The following is a 5,880-nucleotide window of genomic DNA, read 5'->3' as shown; positions in this document are numbered from 1 at the left end:
GAAATTGGTCTGAAGTTCTCTATCTTTGTTGGGTCTTTATGTGGTTTAGGTATCTGCCTGTCCCAGAAGCTGTGTTGCTTCTGTAGTCTGAACTCTCACCTGAGCTGACTAGTCTCTGAGAGACCCGGGACCCAAGATGGTTCCCTCACCTGCTCCAAAAGAGCCCTCCCGGGTGAACACCTCTCCTCTGGTGGGGAAGGTGCCCAGATGTCTGGAGCCCAAAACATGCTCTGTCCCAGAAGCTGTGTCGCTTCTGTAGTCCACTCGCTCAGCCTTTGCAGTCTGTGAGCTGACCTGTGTAGACTGGTCTCTGTGGGACACAGGACCCAAGATGGCTCCCTCACCTGCTCTAAAAAGCCCTCCCGAGTGGACACCTCTCCTTTGGCAGGAAAGGTGCCTGGATGTCTGGAGCCTGAAACAGGGTCTGTCCCAGAAGCTGTATCACTTCTGCCTGTCCCAGAAGCTGTGTAGCTTCTGCAGTGTGCTCAGCTCACCCTTTGCAGTCTGTGAGCTGACCCATGCAGACTGGTCTCTGAGGGATCCGAGACCCAAGATTGTCATTACCATCTCTGACCAGCAGAAAAGAAGCGACGAAATCAATGTCCTTCTCAAGGCAGTTTATTCAAGAACTTTACAATATCCCGGAAAAAAGAATGCCCCAACCTCTCTCAGCCATCCCCTTTTATATCCTCTTGACTACTCCCCATCACCCCAGTCCACATAAGCACAGTTCATTAACTCAGGACTACATTCGTCACATCATCTGATCTTACATCGTGGTGCATCTGTGCAATGCAGCTCAAGGTACGTGGCTATCTTGAGGGATATGAGGAAATCAGGTGCCAGTCATAAGACTTGGCAGCAGTCCCAGGCGCCAGCTTGGGGCCACGGCCACACCCACTCCTCACATCTCTCCCTTATTCTTTAAATTGGCAGAAAGAATGCCTGTCTTAGGTTACCCCCTGTAACAATGCTCCTTACCCCTCATTGGGAGACAGAAGTGGTCTGATCCCTGTCTTAGGTTGGTAACACGTACAGGGAGTCTTACTTGTCATTGACTACTTCTCTAGCATGCCAAGCCACACTTGAGGAGGTTGTCCCATCTCCACAGCTCCAAAGGCTTGTATCAACAGAGCTAGAGCCCTGAGATGGCAATGTTGCATGCAGCAGATGCACCAAAAGGCCAGGACACTGATGAGCATGCAGCACAGTGCCAATCCACCAATACCAGCCCATTCCTTTAGGTGTGACATAGTGGTGGCAATTCAATTTGCAAGTCCATCAGCAATGGATACCTCCACCTGAGTGGAATTGATATGGACTATCCCAAAATCTCTTTTGGGTCTAAACAAGGTTATAACCGAAGGGGCCTGCACGGGCCATGGTAACAACCTAGGCATTCTAGTCACAATAGGTAAAGAAAACATAGAGTAAGCATTCCAACCAACACGTACTATAAAAACAACTATCCTCCTTACATTCTACAACATCATCAAAATAACTACCATTATAAACTAAAAATACAAAAGGAGGCCAAACGCATATAGGCATGGCTTTAAAGAATACATTCTTCCCATAAGCAAATTGAATAACAGAAGACTCAAATAATACAGATCCATTCCAATAAAAGCTAGCATTTCCCCACTCTCCACCCATCAACATACTCAAAGAAGAAAGATCTGTACAACTCCCAATTTATCCCACACAACAGCCAAACATTAAAGGGATTGCTTGCCCCTCTCTGGGCTGGATTTTGATATGTCCAATTAAACCCTGAAAACGTTTGATTATGACTGGTACTAATATAAGGGGAAAAGGTAAAATATTTTTTCATGGCCCACACAGCTTTCCTGGACTGGCAGCCAGTCCATGGGTGCAGCGAATCTCGAATACCCCTACAAAAGGGGGCCCATCGTACATCTTCAGTCATCACTGCAGGCAGCATCATCACCCCCAGGAGCAGCTTCACCAGGGCACCTCCGTCCATCTTGAACTACCCTCATCAATCTCTCTGGATTCCACAGTGGCTGGTGATGATCCTGTGGAAACACACAAACAGACCTTCTCTCCCAGACCAACACAAGATCGGGCTCATGCCTTCGTCCACTCAGAACATCCTTCCACATGACTGTGCCTTTGTAGGATGCCTCAGGATTGGCAAACCGTTCCACATCAGTCAAATCATTTTTATCTTTATTCAAANAATTCAAGGTAAAGAGAACAATGGCTAATCTCTCCATAGGAGTAGCACCAGAGGCTACTCCCCCTTTCTGTTTTATTAGACACTCTTTCAGAGGGCCCTTTCAATGATGCCGTGGCCCCGAGGATTGTAGGGTATACTGTGCACCAAGTGGACACCCATCATTTTACAAAAGGAAACAAAAGAAGCTGAAGTATAAGCAGGTCCATTATCAGTCTTAAGCTCTCTTGGCTGATCCCATGCACCCCATGCCTGAATGCAATGGGCAATGATATGGCATGTCTTTTCACCAGTATGCAGGGAGGCAAACAACACCCCAGAGGCTGTATCTACAGAAACATGAACAAATTGCAGTTTATCAAATTCTGAAAAATGAGTCACATTCATTTGCCAAATGTGGAGGGGAAGCAGGCCGCGAGGGTTTATTCCCACACTCACCTGAGGCAATAGGGAGGGCACAGGCTTTGCAAGCCATAACAATATCCCTTGCCTCTGCTCTAGTAATATGAAATCGAGAAGAAAGTGTTTTGGAATTCACATGAAACTGTGAATGAAATTCACAAGCCAGTTCTACAGGTGTTTGAATCAAAAAGGCAGAAGCAGCTCTGGCAGCTTTATCAACCAAATCATTGCCCTCTGCTAAAGGGCCAGGCAAACCTGTATGAGCTCGAATGTGTTGGACAAAAAATGGAGAACTTCTATTTAAAATTAAGGATTGCAATTTATTTAACAAATCCCCTATAGTGGATCTAAAATTCACCTTCCCCACCACTTCCAGCACTGCTAATGAATTAACCACATACTGATTATCTGAAATTAAATTAAAAGATTCAGAATATAGTTCAAAAACTTTTATAACAATCTGCAGCTCAATAACTTGGGGAGAAGCAGGGGGAAACTGTAAAGTTACTGGCTTGGAGCCATGGACCAAATATGCTCCACAGCCTGTCTTAGACCCATCTGTAAAAATTAAAGGGGCATCAGGCAATGGCACTCGAGAAGTAATTCGGGGAAAAATAACTGGATGAGCTTTAATCAGCTGCAAAATGGGACCCTTAGGGAAATGATTATTCATCTTTCCCATAAAGCTACATTTCAAAATTGCCCAATCATTGACAGTAGCTGATAATACTTCTATTTGCTTCATATTATATGGAACAATCAATTCCTGAGGGGGGGTTGCCAAAATATTGAATACATTGTTGTAGGCCAATCAAGGCCAATTGTGTTACCAAGGCAGGGTAATAAGACAAGATTTTTGCTGGTGAAATCTTGGGATGTATCCATAGCAAAGGGACGCCCTGACAGAGGACTCCAGTAGGCTGGGTCTCCGAGGGCAGGATGCACAAAATAATAGGACTGAACAGATCTCTTCTCTTTAATGCTGCTATTTGAATACTCTTTTCAACCAAACTTAACGCTACTCGGGCAGAATCAGTAAGCTGCCGGGGAGAATTTAATTCTATATCTCCCGGTAAAATATCATATAATGGTTGTAATTGTTTGTTGGTTAGACCCAAATAGGGACGTACCCACTGACTAGCCCCCAATAGTTTTTGAAAATCATTCAATGTCCTCAAATTATCCATCCTAATCTGAATTTTCTGGGGAGATACTTGACTATCAAAAATTTTTGTTCCTAAATAATTCACCACTTTTCCTTTCTGAACCTTTTCCGGGACTACAACCAATTGTTTTTCTTTTAATTTTTGGATCACTACACTATATGCATGTTCCATCATCTCCTCTGTGGGTGCATCCAGAAGTATATCATCCATATAGTGAGAACACTTCAACCTAGGAAATTGATCTCTTACCCCTTTAAGAGCAGAATCTACATAACGTCGACATATGGTGGGCCTATTAGCCATGCCTTGAGGCAAAACAAACCATTCAAATCTCTCATTAGGCTCAACATGATTAATAGAGAGCACTGTAAAAGCTAATATGACTGCATCCTTGGGATGCAATGGAATGGAAAAAATCCTTAATATCTAAAATAATTAAAGGCCAATTTCTAGGTAAGGCAGAAGGAAGGGGTAATCCCCTCTGTACAGGTCCCATAATTACCATTTGTTTATTAATTTCTCTCAAATCATGTAATAACCTCCATTTTCCCGACTTTTTCTTGATAATATAAATTGAGGTATTCCAGGGGGAAGTAGAGGATCTGATATGGCCTAGGTTCAACTGTTCCCTAACCAGCTCTTGTGCTGCTGTTAATTTCTCTGAGGGTGGTGGCCACTGAAGAACCCACACTGGTTCCTCAGTCTTCCGAGAAATGGGTAGAGCTCCCTCAGTTGCCCCTAGTAAAAACCCAAACCGGCTCAGTCATTCTTCCTCTCAACCAGTATTGGGGATAGACTACCTTGTAAATAGCCATCCAAACCTTTACCAGGCTTATATCCCGAATGCATCATCATTTGCTGGGCTTTGGTGCTATATGGTCCTTCATTGGTCAGTTTAAAATCTATCTTTTTCATCAAATCATGCCCCCATAATGAAATAGGGACGGGCAGCACATAGGGCTGGAAATGCCCTGAATGCCCTTCCTCGTCATGCCAACTTAGATGGCAAGAACTCATTTCTGGCATCTGAGCATATCCAAGTCCTCTCAGGGTTTTCTCTGATCGCTGACATGGCCAACCAGAGGGCCAATCCTTGATGCTGATGATACTGTGATCTGTGCCGGTGTCCAACAGGCCAGAAATAGATTTTCCCACTATTATAAGCTGCAATAAAGGTTTTTCATCTAAATCTAGGGAGCAAAAAATGGCAGAAGTGCCAGTAGAGCCAAATCCCTTGTCCCCTCTTTCTTCCTCCTTAGCTGGGAACTGAGAATGACAACTAGGTAATAAAAGCAACTGAACTATGCGATCTCTGGGGGAGATGGCTACTATGCCCCTAGGTGAAGAGATCATGATCTTGACTTGTCCTGTATAATCTGAATCTATGACTCCAGGATGGACTATCAGGCCCTGCATTGTTACAGAGCTCCTTCCTAAGATCAACCCTACTGTATCTGCTGGTAGAGGGCCGTTGAAATCTGAATCTACCAGCTGGATCCCCATACGGGGTTAATACGAGTCAGGTGGCAGAACTGAGGTTGAGCCCTGTGCTTCCTCTCGTGGCCCTCCTGGGTTGTTCCACTGCATTGGTGGTCTCAAATTGGGCCATCCCTCTGTGACTGCCCCATATATTTGAGGGCCCTGAGATCGGGGGCCCTGTCTCCCGTTTTTTCGGCAGAGCACCGTCATGCTCAATTGGCTGCCCATGAATATCCTTCACTGAGCAACACTCATGGGCCCAATAATTTCCCTTTATACATTTTGGACAAATTCCAGGTACCCGAGGCTGCTGGCCTCCCGTTCCAGTCTGTTGCAGGCATTGTCGCCTTATATGACCAGGTTGCCGGCATTTGAAACAGCCTGTATTCCTGGACCCATATTTTCCTTGGGAGACCTGCACAACTGCAGCAGCCAGCCCTGCGTTAGTTAATGGGCCTCCTAGCTCTCTACAGATCTTCATCTATACCTCAAGCCTCCTATGTTTATATGGGTTAATGGCTTGTCTACATTCCTTTGTACATTGTTCAAAAATCAGCTGTTTCACTAATGGCATTGCNGTATCAGGATCTCCAAACACCCTCCCTGCCGCTTCTACCACCCTGGCCACAAAGT

Source organism: Mus caroli, chromosome 18 (genome assembly GCF_900094665.2).
Source record: "Mus caroli chromosome 18, CAROLI_EIJ_v1.1, whole genome shotgun sequence".
Lineage (NCBI taxonomy): Eukaryota > Metazoa > Chordata > Mammalia > Rodentia > Muridae > Mus > Mus caroli.
The sequence above is the reverse complement of the archived record's forward strand: the minus strand, read 5'-3'. Positions refer to the sequence as shown.